Source organism: Hipposideros armiger, unplaced genomic scaffold (assembly GCF_001890085.2).
Source record: "Hipposideros armiger isolate ML-2016 unplaced genomic scaffold, ASM189008v1 scaffold_1132, whole genome shotgun sequence".
Lineage (NCBI taxonomy): Eukaryota > Metazoa > Chordata > Mammalia > Chiroptera > Hipposideridae > Hipposideros > Hipposideros armiger.
In genome coordinates this window covers 72,184-80,968 of record NW_017732482.1, presented here as the reverse complement: position 1 = coordinate 80,968, position 8,785 = coordinate 72,184, and the positions used below count along the sequence as shown (strand labels likewise).

At 47.5% G+C, this 8,785-nt stretch overlaps 1 long non-coding RNA gene and 4 other non-coding genes across 5 annotated transcripts; 3 read left to right on the top strand and 2 right to left on the bottom strand.

Annotated features, from left to right (window-relative positions):
- Positions 1-698: 698 nt before the first annotated feature.
- On the bottom strand, positions 699-780 carry TRNAL-UAG (transfer RNA leucine (anticodon UAG)). Its single transcript has one exon. It is a non-coding gene; the product is annotated as a tRNA-Leu (tRNA).
- Positions 781-4,909: 4,129 nt separating this feature from the next.
- On the bottom strand, positions 4,910-8,497 carry LOC109376453 (uncharacterized). Its single transcript, XR_002122735.1, has 2 exons — positions 6,760-8,497; positions 4,910-6,448 (listed from the first exon to the last, which is right to left on the bottom strand). It is a non-coding gene; the product is annotated as an uncharacterized LOC109376453 (long non-coding RNA).
- TRNAT-UGU (transfer RNA threonine (anticodon UGU)) lies at positions 5,882-5,954 on the top strand. The gene has a single exon. It is a non-coding gene; the product is annotated as a tRNA-Thr (tRNA).
- On the top strand, positions 7,103-7,192 carry TRNAY-GUA (transfer RNA tyrosine (anticodon GUA)). Its single transcript is given in 2 exon segments — positions 7,103-7,139; positions 7,157-7,192. It is a non-coding gene; the product is annotated as a tRNA-Tyr (tRNA).
- Positions 8,298-8,369, top strand: TRNAP-UGG (transfer RNA proline (anticodon UGG)). The gene has a single exon. It is a non-coding gene; the product is annotated as a tRNA-Pro (tRNA).
- Positions 8,498-8,785: the final 288 nt, after the last annotated feature.

Sequence of the window (8,785 nt, the reverse complement as noted above, 5' to 3'; positions counted from 1 at the left end):
ACCCCCCGTCCTGCCCCCTCCTCCCTTGATAATTCAATTCCTGATTAAGTATCTCCTTCACTGTCCAAACGGTGGTCCTTGGAGAGAGAGATGAAAGGTGAGTGACAGAGGGGGTTGCCCTAGTAGTGGGGAGACCAGCGGCAGGTGGAGAAATAAGAGAACATCCTGTGGGAAACACAGTAGGGTGCTGAAAGACAGCAACAGGAACCACACGGACACTTCGGTGCTGTGTGCAACCGCCTAAATGCTTTCTCTTCGGCTCTGTGTGGGGCTGCCCGATTTTTTCCGAGTGAATACTTAGGAAAGTATTCCGAGTGATTACTTGGGAAGGCTCACTTCACTCCTTGCTCACTTCCGTGCCCCGCTTTACAGGACACACCCTGTACTTTCAAGGTTCTAAGATTCTTTACCTCTCCTCTCACGACTTGAACGCCCCAGCTTAAATGTCATCCCTTTGGCAAGACCTTATGGGATCCCTTCCAAACAGCACGTGGATCGGAAGGTGGTCTGCGTATCAGACTGACCCGTGAGCTCCCTTGGGGGAAGCTATGTGTGAATCATTCATTCACTGGTCTCATCCCCCCAGTCCAGAGCTCAATGTTCAAAAAGGTCAGATACTAGGGGACCCCCTGCGTGGAATTACAGAACGTTTAACCGGAAGGAGAACATCAGCAGCTATTTCCTAGTTAAAAAGACACTGGCAGCGGTGGGATTCGAACCCACGCCTCCGAAGAGACTGGAGCCTAAATCCAGCGCCTTAGACCGCTCGGCCACACTACCAAGGATATAAAGTGTTTCTCTCCATAATTACTAATTATATCATTTTGCCCGAAACTTTCAGCGTTTTCTATACTCCCAACTCTAAACCCTGAGTCTAAATATCAACGAAGGACGCTAAGTAAATTATTGTCTCTCTCTTCCGCTGCCCTTGGATTCGAACCTGTTTGCTCCCACCCTGAACAGCTCTTCTCACTCCAGGAAAGATCTTCAAAACAAACTGGCAGCTCCGGAAGCAAATTTCTTGGGATCTAGACCGTAACATCTTCCAAAAGGCACGGGGTCACGTCAGCATCGGCCAGGCGCCCAGTAAGCGCCCCACGGTTTATTTATTTGTGGAGCGGACCAGTGAACTCTCTGATTTAGGCTCCAGATTGCCTGGGGGTAGGGCTCATGACGGTGGTGTGCAACTGAGAACAACAAAGCTGTCTGTCCCTGGCTCCACCTCGCGCCTCGACTTCAGTTCTTTGCTAATTTTTGAGTTTGATACTTTTCGGTTCTGAAACCGGGAGGTGAGTCTTCGCATCTCTTGAAGGCGTAGGCTGTGCGTTAAAGAACCAAGAAAAACTCTTGTCTCCTAGTTGCCTTTTGCTCCCTGAGACCCAGCGAGCAGGTAGTCGGCGCTACACCAAGCCGGCTCCTTCTAGGACCGAGCGGAGCCCGCTGTCTTCCTCCCCGAATCCTGCGTCCCTTTCAAGTTGGATCGGTACCTTCCCTTGGAACACAGATCTCTGAGGCCCCTTTCCCCTGCGCTGTCTTAGGCGTGCGGTCCGCCACGTGACGGCTGTTGTCACTAGCGAACGGGTAAGGAGATGATGGGGACCTCCCCTGCCCCCTCCCCCCTGTCCCCTTCCTTAGGTACAGAGCCTAGAGTCTGAGCACAGGCTGGTGCTCTAATTCCTGAGAACTCAGTGTGCTTCCGCTCCTCATCCTCTCCTGCTGCCCAAGCCTTCAGGTCTCGGGTCAGGAGCGTGGAAGCAGGGCCAGAACAGGCGAGAAAAATAGATTCCCACTCCCACTCCTCTTGACACAGGGAAGAGTAGCCACACCTCAAACGTTAGAGCTTCTGTCTTAGGGTCCACCAAACTCGAATTTCCACGGTCTCGATGTGAAAAGGATCTCTTGCTCCTTTTGATTACAACGAAGTGGAAATTACAGAAAGCCAATATGTTGAAATGTTTCTCTTTTGCTAGTGTGTGGCAGTAGCAGAGGATTTAATTCACAACTATTGCCTAGACTTGCGGAGAAAAATAGGTGACTATCTCAGCAAGTCTGGCTGATGTTTGGGCCAGTTTTCTGCCTTCCAAGGGCAGAAATTGTGGCTCCCTGGTGACATCCAATTACGTCCTTCATTTGATAAAATTAATAATATTTGGGGGCAAATTTCCACAAAGAGGCTTTAAACAGGGATGTGTATGTGTTCATGTTCTATGTTTCACTCTCTCTTGCAAATATACAGTCTATATCAGGGAAGAAGCCCCCAGACCTGGCTTAACTTCTTAAAAATAGACAATAGTCATCATCTCTTACTCATTTATGCTTCCCAAGAGAAGGGAAAATTAATCCCATGATGATACTGGAGGTTTTCAGGACACATAAAAGGTATATTCAGAAGAGCCTCCCATAAAATTCCATGGTCTTTGTTATGGATGGAATGTGTTCCCCAAAAAAGATATATAGAAGTTCTAATTCCCAGTACCTCAAAATGTGACCTTATTTGGAAATAGGGTCTTTACAGAGGCAATCAACTTAATTTAAAATGAGGTACTTAGTGTAGGCCCTAATCCAATATGACTGGTGTCCTTTAAAAGGGGGGAATTGGACACAGGTCTCTTCCTGAAATCCCATAAGTTTCAACACAAAAGTGAAGGGAGCAGGCGTGGAAGGAAGATTACTAACTCTGAGATCCTCTGTGGGATCTCTGAAAAAGAACCAAAATGCATTTTCAAAGGTATAGGTGTAAGCATATTGGGGCTGGAGCTCCCTTCTGGTATGGAGAGAGATTACTGGAGAGGGAGGTGCCAAGTTTTAAGCAGTAGAGCAGTGGTTCTCAAGCTAGCATGCATCACAATCATCTACAGGGCTTGTTAAAAAAACAGATTGCTGGAGTCAACTCCTGGAATTTCTGATTTAGTAAACCTGGTGACTGAAAATTTTCATTTCTAGTAGGTAGCTAGGTGATGCTGGTGCAACTGATCAGGGGACCATGCTTTGAGAACCACTGCAGTAGAGATCAGGTTTGTATTTTGGAATTCTGATAGAAGTGAGGAAGGAGAACTGAAGGAGTCAAAGACCTACAGACCTCTTGAGAGTAGTGTCTGAGGAAGAGATGTGTGCTCAATGTGAGCAGTAGGAATAAATGAGAGGCCTCATTTATAAATGAGAGGGAACAGCTGGCAAAATAGTGAAGCCTACTGTTAAGGACTGAGAAATGGGCCTTCCAATACTGGGGAGCTGTAGTGGCTATTTTACCACCCATAGGACATGGATAGACAGTCCATCCAAGGATGCCAGTTCTAGAAACACTAGAGGTCTCAAGTGAACTACATAAAAATGGAATCAAATGGTGCTACCTTCTGAGGTCTCTGGCCATGTTGGGATGACATAATGACAAATGACTATTCAGGAGACACTAGGAGAAATACTTTTGCAGCCTCACCCTTTCCTGGTCCACATGGAAAGCTCTGCACATGTCCAAAATAACTACCTGAGGTCACAGGGAAACTCACTGCCAGGGATATTTCTCATCTGTGAAAGAACTTGAGACTTGAACCCTGGGAAGTCTGAAGTCCAGGAACAATGCACCTGCAAGATGTTAGTCCAAGAATAGGGAATCTCATCCACTACTTTTTGGCTTTTTTCTTGTTTGACTCTCAAAAGTAGAATACTTTGTCTCCCAAGTTCAGAGACTTCCTATAGACCTCTGTATGACTCTGGGGGCATAGATCCTGCAACAACTGTGCTCAGTATTCAGAGAAACCAAACAAATTATAAACACAGTTTATATCTACAGCCTATCTCATTTGATCTTCTAAATCCACGTGTATTTCTTACCATGTCTATTTTATGGACTTAGACAAAGTGGAGTCTGCACCCTTGACCATAGTATGCAAGATACCTGTATTCTCCTTTAAGCCTTAATGGGAGACCTAATGACATCTACCAGGATATACATCTTCCTGTCCTCCACTCTATCAACCGAGCTATCAAAGGATACATAGTAAACTTTATGCAAAATTTCTTTTTTTAGAAATCTGTCCAATTACCACTTAATTCCAGATATTGGTTACTGTGTTGGTCCAATCTTCGATGTCTTTACTGAATTTTTGACTACTTGTTTATCACTTACTAAGAGAGAAGATTGTTCAAATATCCAGTGATGATTGTGTATTTTTCTTTTCTTTTTCTTTTTTTGGTTTCTTTTGTGATTGTGTATTTTTTTATTTCTCCTTTTAGTTCTGTCAACTTTTGCTTTTTATATCTTGAAGTTATATTATTAGGTACATAGAAATTAGAAATTCAAGAATATTGTGGGGTTTTTAAATAGAATTTATTTTTTAGAGCAGTTTTAGGTTCAGAGCAAAATTGAGGAGAAAGTACAGAATTCCCATATACCTCCTGCCCCCACCCCCAGCCTCCTCCACCATCAACACCCCACACCAGAATTTGCTACAATCGATGAACAAACATTGACACATTATTATCACCCCCTAAACCATAATTTATATTAAAGTTCACTCTTGGTGTTGCATATTCTATGGTTTTTCACAAATGTATAATGACATATATCCACTGTATCAAATGGAATAGTTTCACTGCTCTAAAATAAACTCCTGTGTTTTGCACATCATTCGTCTCTCCCCCTAGTCCCTGGCAAACACGGATTTTTTACTTTGTCCATAGTTTTTCCTTTGTCCAGAATGTCATATATGAATGAAACTATCTTCTTGTTTCTTCGAGGTATGGTATTTGAGAGTCATCCCTGACTCTTTCCTCTTTATTGTCTCTTATTTCCTCTTAATTCATATCTAATTTCAGCAGAATCTGTCTTCCCTGTATCTCCTCCATTCATTTTTTTCCTTTCCAGCCCATAACTGTTGCCCTCTTGCAGCTTTGTGTTTGAGCATTTGCACCATGGCCAATCTCTGGTGTTCCCTTGACTCTAGTCTCCCTTCCCTTCAATTCATTCTGTATATCTATGCTTGGTGAGTTTCCATTTTCAGTTTTTAAAACGATGTAACTTCATTCCAGAAATCTCTCTCTCTCCTACTAACCTGTCTTCTTACCTTCTCTCACTCTCAGGAGGGCAGTCATCTGCCCCAGCCAAGGTTCTCTGCCTTGGCCTCTTATATGCTTCAGTCTCTCTCTAACTTTGCTCATAACTTTTCTGCTTCCAGAGATCACACTGCCTTCAAACTTGTCTAAGTTTTAATCTCCCTCCAAGGTGCTGCTCAAGCCCATCCCCTCCTGAAGGCCTGTGTCTATGATGGCTCACTCCATAAGTTTGTAAATCTTGGCACTGTCCACAACCCCCTTGCACTGGCACAGCTATTTTTGTTCTCTTTCATGAAAACTAAAGTTCTTTTATTCCGCAAAACCATGACAGTGACTTCAAGATAAAGACCATATCTGGATGCCTTGCTCCTATTTCAGAGCCTAGCACAGAATTAGAATTCAGTGTCTGTTAAATACAGGGGTTAATTAAATAGCGAATTAATGAATGCCTGTTCTGGCGCTGAGACTCAGCTGTGAGAAAGGTCCCTCTGTCTAAGGAATTTAAGGCAGAGACCTGTGGTAGGCAACTTTCTCTTTCCCTTAATTTTCACAAACAGCTGCTGGGAGGGGGGGAAAAAAAAAAGGTCTTTCACTGTGTTAGACTGTGTTGGGTTGGGCAGATTTCCTTAGTTTTAAAATAGTGGCGGTCCTGTCATTGGCCTCAATATTGCGCGATCCCTGCAAGAACCTGCAAGACTGAATTTCAGTTATTGGGAAACAGATTGAAACGACATCCAGGTTTTGCCGGTTTCCAACACTCAGATACACTAATGAAAACCCAGCATAAAAGTCTTCCTTTTCAAGAACGAGCTAACACTGCCGCCTGTGAGGCCCTATAGCTCAGGGGTTAGAGCACTGGTCTTGTAAACCAGGGGTCGCGAGTTCAAATCTCGCTGGGGCCTTGACACTCTCCCTTATTACTTTAATATTTTTCTCACTCCCCACCTTCCTCCCTCCGGTAACCTTGATCCCTGTGGAAATTCCGCTCTTTATATCTTCTCTCCGCCCTCCAGAGCCCCTTCCTCTGTTGTTCCTGTGCCTGCGTGCAAGTGGTGCGTTGCTGCCTGGGCTGTAAAGGAGTGCATTACAGGCTCAGGGAATCGCTGCGGGCCTGTGCGGACCCGCGCGCGGCTACAGCCGGAAGGGCGGCCGGAACCCGAGCCGGGATGAGGACGGTGGGGAAAGAGAATGGGATCGAGCCCTCAACACCCGCTCTGGGCAGCCTTGCAGCCCACAACGAGGTCCTCCTGCCGGCGTCAGCTTTCCGGGAGAACGTGGGCAGTCAGTCTGGCAAGGTTTCATGTTTCTGTGGGTTTTCGAACGATTCAGGATCTCAACGGAGAACATTCAGGTTGGGTCACTAAATTTGTTATTGACTCAAAGAAACTGTGGCGTCCTGTTTGGAAAACCATAAAAATATTTTCACCAAAAGTCAGTTCTCACAGAAACACTGGGCTTACCGGCGTGGACTCTATTCCACATCCTCTCCGTCCCAGCGTCTGCAGACGTGTGAGCGGAAGGGAGCTGCCGCTGGCTGGGTTCGGAGGCGAGCGCAGGAAGTGAGGAAAGGAGGGGAGGCCCGGACTCGAGCCCCGAGGCCCGCGCCCCTCTCCCTGGCTCTGAGTTGCGCGGTCAAAATTGTGTGTCCCGCCGCCCCAGCCCCCAGTTCTCTGATGCCTGGGTAAGCCGCTCCCACTCTAGACTCACATCATGCCAGGAAGGCCCTGGGTCCGCGCGCTACGTGAAGACAACAGCCCGCGGGGCGAACAGACTCGCCCCGCTCTCCGCGGGCGGCCTCGGGATCCACGGGCTCAAGGGGCGCCTGTGAAGAACCCACGTGTTGGCCCTGCTTGGAAGCCCCTCGGTGAAGCAAGAGAATCCAACTCTAGAAGGGTCGTCCCCAGAACTGCAAATGAACTGCGAATGCAGGACGTTCTCACAAGATAGTTACTTTACTATGCGCACTTGGCAACCACTAGGATTATCTCCTACCCACCTCTGTTTATCGATATCCTGAATAGGAGATTCCACAGAGCATGAGTCAGTTCACCCTTCGATAGCTCAGCTGGTAGAGCGGAGGACTGTAGCACGTTCCTGTCTAGTTATCCTTAGGTCGCTGGTTCGATTCCGGCTCGAAGGAGGGGCTAATGTTTTGGACTAGCCGTTGCATTCGGTTTGTTCCATTCTCTGTCTTCTTCAGACCTTACATCACGTCATGAAAAGTTGACCCCGTCAGTCATGGTTGTTAAAGCGTGCAACAGTTCTCCCAACCAACTGGCAAAGTTTTGATTCCTTCTCTAAGATGTCATTTGTTTTGGCTTCTGATTGGCAACCCAGCTGCCTGAGGTTCAAATAAAGGTCGGAGACCCAAGACCATTCGTTGGCCTATTACACAATAGACTATAAATATACGTACTCGTGTGTGCTCTGCGGCCTTCGGGACTAATTTGTGGAACAAACCCCCTAACTGTGACCTTGAGCCCGAGTGTCTGACCCACTCTGTACACACATCCATGCAAAAAGAGGTCTAAAAAATGTATTTAGCTGTTTATATATTTTAATAGTTGCATGAAAAGATGTCGAGCCGAATCAGGAAGGAGGTACAGGATCTGACGTGAATTGAGATGAGATTGGGGAGAGAATTCCAGACGCAGCAAACAATTTAAGCAAATGTGGAGAGATGGAAAACTTGACTCTCATTCAGAAAAACTGCGAGGGCTCTGGAATAGCCCAACACGCGCCAGACTGGTTCACCTCCAACCGTCTCCGGTTCCCCGTATTTTGATGCCCACCAGTCCTGCCCTCGGATCTTACGCTCGCACGAAGTAGTAGCATGCGACAGATCCACTTTCTGTTCGTCTGTCCAGGGGCTCAGGACCCTACAGTGTCGCAACCGAACCCCGCGCGTGCCCTCGGGCTCCAATCCGGTTCCCTCAAGACTGGAGCTCGCGGCTACACCCATTCGGGGCGGGGGCGGTGGAACTCAGAAAAGCCGGCTGAAGTCTGAAAAGCTGCCTCTCCTCACCCCATCTAGCGTCTGGAAGGGTCCAGGACGTAAATCAGCAAGGATAAGCGAGGCTAGGGCTAGAGTCAGGCGTGAGACTTCATGAAGAGGGAAGGGAAAACTAGGCAAGTCAAAAAAAATAATGATCACAACAGAAGACAAAATTCCAGAGTAGCCTGGCGGCCAATTGCTGACCGGAAAATGAAATCCAGGGCAACAGTGGGGAGTATATACTTGTCGTGGCTCGTTGGTCTAGGGGTATGATTCTCGCTTTGGGTGCGAGAGGTCCCGGGTTCAAATCCCGGACGAGCCCAAGCTCCCTCCACTATTTTTTCTTTTCCCCCTCCCCTTGAGAACCTTCCCAAAAGTTCCGTGCAAACTTTCTCGCGTTCCGAACTGTTTGGCAAAAGAGGTACACTGAACAAACGCAGGGCAGATGGAGCTGATGGCCTGGGAGGGACGAAATTGCCTGGCTTCCTGGACTTCAGGGACCTTAAAGCTCCTGGGAGCAGAGACCCGTGTCGTGCCTGGCTCCAGAGCGGTTGTCCCGCTGTCCACTGTCCCGGCAGCCCGCATCTTCGAGGCCGCTGGGTCTCGTACTCATCTACAGACTCTCTCCAGTTTGGAACAGCCCAACGTGAGCCAGACCACAGGCAGGGACCCGCCCTGCTGTGTCCGGGGCGGGGGCTGCTGTGGAGCTGCTCCGGAGGCGGGTTCAGGCGCTAGGGG